Raw genomic sequence first — 12,711 nt, 5'->3', positions numbered from 1 at the left:
TTTGACTTCCTTGCAGTCCAAGGGACTCTCAAGAGTTTTCTCCAACACCACAGTTCAAAAGCATCAATTCTTCAGCGCTCAGCTTTCTTTACACTCCAACTCTCATATCCATACATGACTATTGAAAAAACCATAGCTTTGACTAGACGGACTTTTGTTGGCAAAGTAATGTCTCTGCTTTTTAATATGCTGTCTAGGTTTGTCATAGATTTCCTTCCCAAGAGCAAGCATCTTTTAATTAAAATTAAGAACCCACTCTACCTGTGTATGTATTCTTTTTCATATTCCTTTCCATTATAGTTTGTCACAGAGTATTGAATATAGGTACCTGTGCTCTACAGTAGAAACTTGTTGTCTGGTTACTTTCTTAGCATAGATTCTTTGAAGTGGAATGACAGATAAAAAGATAGTTTATCTTAGATTCCTAACATATATTGCCAAATTATACTCTAGGAAAGTGTGTAATTGGCACTCCTGTTAGTGACTAATGATATTTTTAGCACAGACTTGTCAAGACTAAGTATCTTTTTAAAGGATGCTTGAAAACTGGAAAACAAAACACCAGATTTTTTTTGGGTACATTACATGGCTTTCAGGGTCTTAGTTCCCTGGTCAGGGACCAAACCTGTGCCTCCTGCAATGGAAACCTGGGATCCTAACCACTGGACCACAGGGAATTCCCATAGGAGACATTTTTAGATAAGAACTTGTGTAACTTCTCCCTAGAGTTTTATAGAAGCTACATATGCAAATAAAAGGAATTGATCTAATTGTAGAAGCTGAATTTTTAGAGTGCTAACCAAGGATTCCAAGAATGGATACGTGGTTGAAATAAGGAGGCGTTTCTTTGGGCGTGTTAGGACTGCAGCCTAGGAGACACAGATTCAAGAAGCACTTGAATTGTGTTCTGCCGGACTGACTGTACAATGGGAGACTTAGAAATGTCAAAAAAAATGCAAGATTACAAAAATTGTTTGCCAAGAACTGGGACCGGAGCTGGTGAAACTAAGGGTGCTTGTTAAATAAGAACTGGTTGGGGTTCGAAAGGATTATATAGTTGAGACGTGGGGGCTTTGAAACTCCAAGGTTCCCATTGGCAGCTGCTGGGAAATACTGTTTTGGAAATGGTTTGCAGTGTTCCCAAGTCTGACACAGTTCAGAAAATACAGGTTCTCGGTGATGCAGGAATGTGTCTGAAACCACATCCACCATGGCCACCTGGCTCCATCTTGCATGTCTGAACCAAGTTACTCAAGAGGTATAAGGGGACTTCCCTTGTGGTCCAGTAACCACTGGACTGCCTGCCAATGCAGAGGACGTGGGTTCAATCCCTGGTGTGGGAAGATTCCACATGCTGAAGGGCAGCTAAGCCTTGTGCTACAACTACTGAATGCGAGTGCCCTGGAGCCTGCTCCATGACCAAAGAAGCCATGAAGGTCAGAAGCTGGTGCACAACAACTAGAGAGTGGCCTCTGCTCTCCGCAAGTAGAGAAAGCCAGGGCACACCCAAAACTAAATGTGTAAAAATTAATTAATTAAAAAAAAGATATATTGGTCTTCTGGGTGCTTCTGATAATCATACTAAATGAGCCAGTGCTCCTCATCCCAGGGCTCACCCAGACCTGGTCATGCAGCAGGAGAGGCCACGAGAGTTACTGGCGCACCCACTTAGGGTACTTATTAAGGACTGCGCTGGCCAAGGTGCACCCTCAGCTCAGCAGCGCCTCATCTGGAAAACATGGGTAATAACAGCACCCTGAGGGCATATTTCCAGGGGAATCACAGTCACTGGAGCTTCCCTGGTATCTCAGACAGTAAACAATCTGCCTGCAATGCAGGAGACCTGGGTTCAATCCCTGGGTCTGGAAGATCCCCTGAGGAAAGGAACAGCTACTCACTCCAGTATTCTTGCCTGGAGAATCCCACGGACAGGAGCCTGGCGGGATACAGTCCATGGGGTCACAAAGAGTTGGACACAACTGAAGCAACTAACAACATATTGCCACCTGGCTTCCCAGGTGGCACTAGTGGTAAAGAACCCGCCTGCCAATGCAGCAGGAGATGTAAGAGACGCAGGTTTGATCCCTGGGTTGGGACAATCTCCTAGAAAAAGGAACGGCAACCCACTCCAGTATTCTTGCCTGGAGAATCCTATGGACAGAGGAGCCTGGCGGGCTACAGTCCATGGGGTCGCATAGAGTTGGACATGACTGAATCGACTTAGCATACATGCAAGCACATGAGATGATACATGTGGGCACACAGTAAATGCTGGTGGTTAGTAAATTCAGCTCTTCCCACTAGACTGTGACTCCATTAGGGCAGGGGCCAGTGCTGTCCTACACCCTGGCATCCATACTGTGCCTGGCCAGTGGTAGTCAGGTGTTAGATGGAGGGAAGGGTGGGTAAATCAATCAGCTGGTAATAAAAAATGCAAGTCTCAAAAAATTAAACATAAGATTACCAGATAACCAGCAATTCCATGTCTGGGTACATGCCCCAAAGAACTAAAAGCAGAGACTCAAACAGGTATTTGCACACTTATGTTCCATGCTGGCATTATTTACAATAGCCAAAAAGTGGAAAAGGTCTGACAAAGGTCCGTATAGTCAAAAGCTATAGTTTTTCCAGTAGTCATGTACAGGTGTGAGAGTTGGACCATAAAGAAGGATGAGTGCCAAAGAATTGATGCTGGAGAAGACTTTTGAGAGTCCCTTGGACTGCAAGGAGATCAAACCAGTCACTCCTAAAGGAAAAGAAAGTGAAAGTCGCTCAGTCATGTCTGACTCTTTGCAACACCATGAATAGTCCATGGAATTCTCCAGGCCAGAATACTGGAATGGGTAGCTGTTCTCTTCTCTAGGGGATTTTCCCAACCTGGGGATCAAACCCAGGTCTCCTGCACTGCAGCCAGATTCTTTCCCAGCTGAGCCACCAGGAAAGCCCACCCTATAGGAAATCAACCCTGAATATTCATTGGAAGGACTGATGCTGAAGCTGAAGCTCCAATACCTTGGCCACCTGATGTGAAAAGCCAACTTATTAGAAAAGACCCTGATGCTGGAAAAGATTGAGAGCAAGAGGAGAAGCGGGTGACAGAGAATGAGATGGGTGGATGGCATCACCGATTCGATGGACATGAGTGTGAGCAAGCTCTGGGAGATGGTGGTGGACAGGGAAGCCTGGCATGCTGCAGTCCATGGGTTCACAAAGAATCAGACAGGACTTAGTGACTGAACAAAAACAAAACAGTGGAAACAATGGAAATATCCATGAAAGCATGACTGTATAAACTAAATGTGGTGTATAATAGAACGCAATATTATTCAGCCTTAAAAAGGAAGGAAATCCTGACATGTACAACGTAGATGAACCTTGAGAACATTATGCTCAGTGATATAAACCAGCCACAAAAGGACAATACTATATGAATCCACTTACATGAGGTACTGAGATTAGTCAAAATCATAGAAACAGAAAGTAGATCGGTGGGTGCCAGGACCTACGCGGATGGGAATGGAGAGTTAGTATTTAATGGGTATAGAGTTTCCAGTTTACAAGATGAAAAGAATTGGGACTTCCCTAGTGGCCCCTTGGTTAAGAATCTGCCTTCCAGTGCAGAGGACCTGGGTTTGATCCTTGGTTGGGGAACCAAGATCCCACATGCCGTAGAGCAACTAAGCCAGTGTGCCACACCTAGAGAAAAGCCTTCCCACCACAATGAAGAGATCCCATGTGCTGCAAATGAGACTCTGCAGCCAAAAATTAAACATTGAAAAACAAAAGATGAAAAGAGGTATGGAGAGGAACTGTGATGATGTCTGCACAGCATTATGACTATTTAATACCACTGAGCTGGACACTTACAAGTGGCAAATTTATATTTTGTATATTTTACCATAGGAAAAAAATGGGCAAGCAAGCTCAATGCATTATCAAATAGCATGAAGGCAAATTCCCCACTCTAGGAGCTGACACATCAGATTTTAGCGAAACTAACACAGTGACAAGCCGAGGGTGGTAAAACATAATGTTCACTGAGAACAAAACACACAACAAGAGGTGTGGCTGGGTTTCTGGTTCACCCAGGTGCTGGGCAGGTGGAGTGGGGCCAGGACACCACGCCAACCAGAAAAGCTCCAGCTGTGGTGGCCTGGTGCTTGGACTGTGCAAAATCATGCCTGCTCCTCTTGGGCAGCCAGTCCCCAGAGGGTCTCTCTGTTGTGAGGCCCCAGGATGGAGGGGTACCCAGAGGTCATCCCAGGGGCTGCACCCCCACCCTCTTCCTGCCTCTCTCAGAGGATGCTTCAGCCTGGCCTCCACTGGCCTTCCACCTTCCTCCTCTGACCCCTGCTGACTCTCCTGCTGTCCGGCTCTGCTGGGCACCCTCACAGCTTCCCAGGCAGGCTGTTCTCATTGGCAGGCAGCATTCGGTGGTGCCCCTGTGACCTACATGTCTGTGAGCAGGACTCTCAGGCTCGGCTGGGCACTGACCAGGAGGAACCAGGAGCTCAGGAGGAACCAGGAGCTCAGCAGCCGTGTGCAAGCCACCATGCCTCTGGGTGAGGGTCACGCCAAGACAGAGCTGGGCCAGCCAGGCCCTGCCCCTTAGAGCAGACTGCGAGCAGGTAGGCCCTGCCCCTCAGAGCAGACTGAGCAGGCACGAAGCAGATGGTTTTGTTCCCCAGGCAACACCGATGCCTGTCAGAAGAAGGTCACATACTGACTGCAGTCCTATGAAACATCCAGAATGGGCAAATCTATGGGTCCTTAGAGACACCAAGCAGATGAGTGGTTGCTCACGGCTGGGGTTTGGGTGGAGAATGGGAGTGATGACAAATAAGGACAGGATTTTGGAAGGTTATGCCAAAAATTTCTAAAATTGGGTTATTCTAGGATTGCATGGTTCTATGAATGTACTAAAAATTATCAAAATGTGCATTTTAAATGGGTGAAGTCTATCGTGAATATTTCAGTAATTGTTTTTAGGGACTTTCCCAGTGGCCCAGTGGCTAAGACTCTGCGCTCCCAGTGCAAGGGGCCTGGGTTCAATCCCTGATCAGAGAACTAGATCCCACAGGCTGCAACTGAGGTAGAAGATCCTGAGTGCCACAGCTAAGACCCACAGCAGCCAAATACATAAATAAATGTTTAAAAAATAAAAATCTGAATAAAGTTGGTTTTTAAAAATCTTAAGAAAATGACATTCAAAGAAAAACAAAAAGAAGAAAACTGAATGCTTCAAAGAGAAACCCAGAAGAAAATAGATACACAGGGGAGGTCATTCTTTCAAAACAATGTTTTCTTTCTCTTTCTTTTTTCCTGAGCCTGCCTGACTGACAGGGAGGGCAGCCCCCTCAACTTGCTGTCTCAGGTGAGGAGAGGAAGAAAAGATCCAGAAATGCTTCTGAGCTGATACCCAGGGAACTTCCCTTAACATTTCTTGGGCTTCCCTGGTGGCTCAGTGGTAAAGAATCCACTTGCCAGTGCAGGAGACACAGGTTCAAGCCTTGATCCGGGAAGATTCCGCATGCTGAGGTGCAACTAAGCCGATGGATCACGACTGCTGAGCCTGTGCTCTAGAGCCTGTGTGCACAGGAGAAGCCACTGCAATGAGAAGCCCGTGTAACTAGAGAGTAGCTCCTGGCTCGTTGCAACTAGAGAAAAGCTCTCATAGCAAGGAGAACCCAGCACAGCCAAAAAGAAATACATGCATGAATAACATTTCTTGCAAGGCAGGTTTACCGGCAACAAATGCCCTCAGGCTTTGTTTATTTCAGTGGATATGGATCTCTTTGGTGGTTTTTCTTTGAGCACAGTGACTATTTCATTCCACCCTCCTGTTCCCGTGGTTTCTGAGGACACTCAGATGTAATCCCGGTCCTTTTGCCTCTATAGGTAAGGTGGTTTTTCCTCTGTCCTCTTTAAGGTTTTCTCTGACTTTGATCTCCTGCAGTTTGAATATGATATGGCTGGGTATAGAGGGTTTTTTGGCATTTATCTTGTCTGGTGTTCTCTTAGCTTCTTGGATCTGTGGTTTGATGTCTGTTGTTGATTTTATAAAGTTATCAGCCCCCGTTATTTCAGTCATTTCACCTGTTTCTTTTGTCTCCTGGTATTTCCATATATGGGCTTTCCTCATAGCTCAGTCCGTAAAGAATCTGCCTGCAATGCAGGAGACCCGGATTCAATTCCTGGGTCAGGAAGATCCCCTGGAGAAGGAAATGGCAACCCACTCCAGTATTCTTTTCTGGAAAATCCCATAGACAGAGGAGCCTGGTGGGCTACAGTCCATGGGGCTGCAAGAGTTGGACACGACTTAGTGACTAACCAACAATTTCCACAATATGTATACAATTGTCCTACAGTTCTTGGCTCTTCTGTTCAGTGTTTTTCATCCCTTTTTCTCTCTGCATTTGAGTTGGTCTCTACTGACATATCTTCAAGTTCATTGAGTCCCTCCTTGGTCACATCAGTCTACTGATGTCTCTAGGCGCATCGTCTGTGTGGCCCTGCAGGGCAGCTGTCTCTTGTTTGCAGCTCTGAATAACAGAGTCCTGTCTTTCATTTGTCTGAGTGTCGTTGTGTTGTGCCCTACCACCAAACAAAATCTTTACATCTTATAAAACACTGATAAAGAACCAGCGTCCAAAATATACAAAGAATTCTTGAAACTCAATCGTAAGAAAATAAACACTCCAATTAAAAATGGGCAAAAGATCTGAACAGACACCTCACTAAAGAAGATATGCAGATAAGCATGTAAAAATTTCTCAACATTGTATGTCATCAGGGAATGCAAATTAAAACAATATCACTTATTAGGACAGCTAAAGCCTGGAACCTTGACAATACCAAGTGCTGATGAGGGTGTGGAGCAATAGGAACTCATTCATTGCTGGTGGGAATTAAAATGGTATAGTCACTTTGGAACACAGTTTGGCTAATAAAGTTTAATAAAGCTACACATAGTTTTACCATATAATGTAGTAATTGCATTCCTTGATACTTACCTAGTAAGTGGAAAACTGACGTTCACACAAAAACTTGTACACAGACATTCATAACAGCTTTATTCCAATTATTATTCCAGTTGTCAGCAATGGGAACAACTAAGACACCCACAGTGGATGAATGGGTAAACAAAGTGAGGTCAGTTCACAGAGTGGGCTGTTATTCAGAAGTTAAATAAAAAACATGGAGGCATGTTGCTAAGTGGAAGGAGCCAATCTGAAAAGGCTACAAACTGTATGATTCTAACTAAATGATGTTCTGGCAATGGTAAAACTACAGAGTAGTAAGAGAAAGTTGGTGGTGGCCAAGGGTGGGAAGGGGGAGGGATGAATAGGCAGAATACAGGGCGGTTTCAGGGCAGGGAAGCTACTCTGTATGAGACCATCAGTGGTGGACATGTATCATCACAAATTTGTGGCAATCCACAGGATGTCCATCACCAAGAGTGAACCCTATTGTAAACCAAGAACTTAGTTAGTTAATAACAATGTTATAACCCTGGTTCATTAATTGTAACAAAGTGCTACACTAATTCCAGAGGTTAGTAATAGGGGAACCTATGTATGTGCAAGGGAGTATGGAGAAATCCTCTCTACTGTCAGAACTATTCTAAACAAACAAGCTCTATGAATTTAAATAACACAAGCTTATAAATGAAAATTGTGTGCAATTCTATGACCCATTGATAATATTTTGATGTAAATCTAGAATTTTTATGTTTTTTTTTCCTTTTTTTTTTTTTAAGAGTTAGAAGAGTTGGGGGATTCCCTGGTGGACTAGTGGTTAGGACTCTGCTCTCTCACTGCTGGGGGCCTGGGTTCAATCCCTGGTCAGGGACTAAAATCCCAAGTGCCTTGTGGTGTGGCAAAAAAAAAAAAAAAGAGGGTAGAAGAGTCAGATCTCTTGTGATATTTTTTAAATATTTATTTATTATTTTTGGCTGTTCCAGGTCTTAGTTGTGGCATGTGGGATATTTAGTTGCAGCATGTGAACCCTTAGCTATAGCATGTGGGATCCAGTTCCTTGACCAGGGATCCAACCTGGGCCTCTAGCATTGGGAGTGCAGAGTCTTAGCCACTGGACTACCAGGAAAGTCTGTCTCATGCTATTTTATACCCTGCCATTTTTACTGATCTATCAGTTCAGTGCAGTCACTCGGTGGTGTTCAGCTCTTTGCAACCCCAGCAGCATGCCAGGCTCTCTTGTCCATCGCCGACCCCTGGAGCCTGCTCAGACTCACGTATGGTGGCGTGCGTTTTTCCATGTCAATAATCACTTTACATCATCATTCCTCATGACTATAATTTACTTCAATGAATGTATATTTAGTTATTTTCTTCAGCACATCCTAGTCTCAGTTAATGGATGTTTAAGTTGCTACTGTTTCACAAGAATAGAGTTTTGTTTAAGCTACATGAGTTCAACTACAAGTGCTCAGCCAAAGAAAAGGGAGTGAAACCACCCATTAACAAAAGAAAAGGCAAGACATGGAAACAACCTAAATGTCCATTGATAGATGAGTGGATAAAGAAAATGTGGCACAAAAATATAATGGAATATTTGCTGTTCAGTCACTATGTTGTATCTAACTCTGTGACCCCATGGACTGTAGCCCACCAGGCTCCTCTCTCCATGGGGTTCTCCAGGTAAGAATATTAGAGTGAGTTTCCATTTCCTACCCCAGGTGATCTTCCTGGAGCAGGGATTGAACCTGCATCTCCTGCACTGGCAGGTGGGTTCTTTACCATTGAGCCACCAGGGAAGCCCAATGGAATGTGCTGCTGCTGCTGCTAAGTCACTTCAGTCGTGTCTGACTCTGTGCGACCCCATAGACAGCAGCCCACCAGGCTCCGCCGTCCCTGGGATTCTCCAGGCAAGAACACTGGAGTGGGCTGCCATTGCCTTCTCCATTGCGTGCAAGTGAAAAGTGAAAGTGATGTCGCTTAGTCGTGTCTGACTCTTAGCGACCCCATGGACTGCAGCCCGCCAGGCTCCTCCATCCATGGGATTTTCCAAGCAAGAGTACTGGAGTGGGTTGCCATTGCCTTCTCCGATGGAATGTGCTGTGCTGTGTTAAGTCACTTCAGTTGTGTCCCACTCTTTGCAACCCCATAGACTGGAGCCCACAAGGCTCCTCTGTCCATGGAATTCTCCAGATAAGAACACTGGAGTGGGTTGCTATGCCCTCCTCCAGGAGATCTTTCTGACCCAAGGATTGAACCCATGTCTTCTTCATTCCTGCATTACAGGCAGATTCTTTACTGCTGAGCCACTGGGGAAGCCCTGAGGGGATACTACTCAGCCATAAAAAAAAAAAAAAAAAAAAGAAATAATATCATTTGTAGCAACATAGATGGACCTAGAGATTATCATATTAAGTGAAATAAGAGAAAAACAAATACCATATGATATCACTTATATGTAGAATCTAAAATATGATGTAAATGAACACATCCATGAAGCAGCAACAGAATCACAGACATAGAGAACAGATTTGTGGTTGCCAAGTGGGAGGGGGTGAGGGAGGGATAGACTTGGAGTTTGGCATTAGTAGATGCACACTAGTATACATAGGATGGATAAACAAGGTCCTACTGTATAGCACAGAGAACTATATTCAATATTCTGGAATAAACCATAATGAAAAAGAATATATATATATATATGTAAAACTAAGTGGGCTTCCCTTGTAACTCAGCTGTAAAAAATCTGCCTGTAATTCGAGAGACCTGGGTTCGATTCCTGGCTTGGGAAGATCCCCTGGAGAAGCGAAAGGCTACCCACTCCAGTATTCCGGCCTGGAGAATTTCATGGACTGTATAGGCCAAAGAGTCAGATACGACTGAGCGACTTTCACTTTCACATAGAACTAAATCACTTTTTATGTGTGAATATGTATTAATCACTTTGTTGTACAGCAGAAATTAACATTATAAATCAACTATACCTCAGTAAAAAAAAAAGTAAAGGCAGTGGGTGTGGGTGTGGCTGGTGGTCTGGGGTGGGGCTCGGTGCCACCCGCAACTCCTCAGCTCCTCTCCTTCCCCAGTTTGCCCAAGGGGAGCACAGATGAGCTGAGTCAGTCTCTCACAACCAGAGAGTTTTTCTGAGCAACATGACCTGGAAACACAAGTCAGACATTTCTCTGGCCATCAACAAGAGCACTAATGCTCCATTCCCAACACTGGACGGACAGCCTTCATGGAGCTCCCAGGCCAATTTTGGCTTCACCCAAGTTTCACCAGCATGGTAACTGTAGACTCAGCCCCTGCACTAGAACAGCTCTAGGAGTGTAAACTTGCACAGCCTTTGTACACACTCCTACGTATTATCTGATGTCAAATTTCTGGCAGTAAGATTTTAAGGTTAGAGGGCATGCATATGTCTGAGATTCTGGATGGATATTTCCACACCACACTTGTATAAATGTGTGCCAAGGAAATGCCTACCAGCTATGTTTGACAAACATGAGATAAAGGCAACATCTGAAATGAATTCAGCAGTGGGTTTGATGGGGGATTAGACATGGGCAGGATGAATGAACTGAAGGATAGATTAGCAAGAAATGTCCAAGCCAAGCATACAGAGAAAATAGAGCTTTTAAAAACCATAGGAGAAGGTTAAATGACACGTGGAAAGTAGTAAGAAGCCTAGTACATGAGTTAAGAGTCCCACTTGGAGAGGAGGGAACAGCTGAGAAGCTCCAAAAGACAACAACTGAAGAAACACAGTGATCCCCGGGCAGGACAAATAGGAACTATCCCTAGGTCCCCCCTAGAAAAATCCTCCCCATCCCAGCCACCCCAACAAAGGGTCTTCTTTGACTTCCTGTGGACAGTGGCGCTCAGCCGGGAGGCCCCATCTCAAGGGCTTCCACCTAGTAAAATGAGGGGTAGTCTCTCACACACACAAGACCCTGGCACACTTTCAAGTCTGAAAACTCTTAATTTTGACCATAACCTAGATCCTAGGACTTCCCTGGTGGCTTAGCTGGTAAAGAATCCCCCTGCAATGCGGGAGACCCCAGCTTGATTCCTGGGCCAGGAAGATCTGCTGGAGAAGGGATAGGCTACCCACTCCAGTATTCTTGGGCTTCCCTTGTGGCTCAGTTGGTAAAGAATCTGCCTGCAACACGGGAGACCTGGGTTCAATCCCTGGGTTGGGAAGATCCCCTGGAGAAGGAAATGGCAACCCACACCAGTAATCTTGCCTGGAGAATCCATGAACAGAGGGGCCTGATGGGCTACAGTCTATAAGGTCACAAAGGGTTGGACACAGTTGAAGTGACAGCACACACAGATGCAACCTAGATCCTAAATGTGTTTTATATCTAAGCACAGCTGTGGACTGAACTGTGTCCCCCAGATCCATATGCGGAGGTGCTGAAACCCCAGTGTTCTGTATTTGGACAGAGACAGTAAGATTAAATGAGGTCATAAGGGTGGGGCCCTAATCCTATGGGGTTAGTGTTCTTATCACCACTCCCTCTACCATGTGAGGACACAGGAGAGGATGACTATCCACAAACTAGGAGGAGGGCCTCGCCCAGAGCCTGTCTGTGGCGGCATCCTGACCCTAGACATCCAGCCTCCAGAACTGTGAGATGTAAGCCTTTGTGGTTTAAGACATCCTGTTTGTGGTATTCTGTTCTGGCTTCCCAAGCTGACCAATATAAACATAGAGACATTTTTGCATGATGTTAACATTATTTTCCAGGAATGCAAATCCCATGCAAATTGGCAGAAGATTACACTTTGCTTTGTTTTGACCTTTACCTAGAGCTGCTCACCATTTCATAAAATCATGTTTCCAATGGCAACATCATATGGGACTAGTGTGGCCCATTCTATGCATCCGTGTCTCTGGGTTTTGTAATTATTATTGTTAGTTTTTATGTTTTGGTTGTGCTGAGTCTTCACTGCTGCACGCAGGCTTTCTCTACTTGCGGCAAGCAGGGGCTACTCTTTGTTTCAGTACACGAGATTCTCACTGCAGTGGCTTCTCTCGTTGTGGAGCACGGGCTCTAGGCACACGGGCCTCAGCAGTTGTAGCTCCTGGGCTCTAGAGCACAGGCTCAGTAGCTGTGGTGCATGAGCTCACTTGCTCTGAGGCATGTGGGATCTTCCGGGACCAGGGATGGAACTGGTGTTCCTTGCATTGCAAGGTGGATTCTTAACCACAAGACCACCAGGGAAGCCCCATGTAATCATTTGTTTTGATGGCTCTATGTGTCAGCCCAAGCCTGGCCCTCACCCAGGCATGCATGTGTTGAAAGAAGTTGATCTAATTATAAATGTATTTCTCCTTTATATTATAGTCAGGGCATAAAAGTATGTGAATATTGCAGATTCGTTTCTGGAGGGAGGTGTTCAGGTTTTGTTATGATGAGGCCTTGGTCTGACGAGGGAGATATTTTATTCAGAAATAACTCCCCATCAGACACAGGATCCTGAGAAGCTCACCTCCTGAATTTGGCTCCATCCCAAATGCAGTGCAATTTGTTCTGATACATTTCAGCAAATCTCCATTAAGACGGAAAGCAGATAGACAGCTTTGCCACAGTTTGCATTCAAAACCAGCCACACCACCTAATAGCTTCTACCATCTCCTCTGCCTCAGTCTCCTCATTTGTAAAAGTGAGGTCTGTAGTTTTGCAGGCTGTTATGACAAAGTGCTACAAGCCAGGTGGCTGACAGC

This window comes from Giraffa tippelskirchi, chromosome 2 (genome assembly GCF_054371585.1).
Source record: "Giraffa tippelskirchi isolate mGirTip1 chromosome 2, T2T-mGirTip1v1.2.pri, whole genome shotgun sequence".
NCBI classification, from domain to species: Eukaryota; Metazoa; Chordata; class Mammalia; order Artiodactyla; family Giraffidae; genus Giraffa; species Giraffa tippelskirchi.
Note: the sequence above shows the minus strand (reverse complement) of the source record.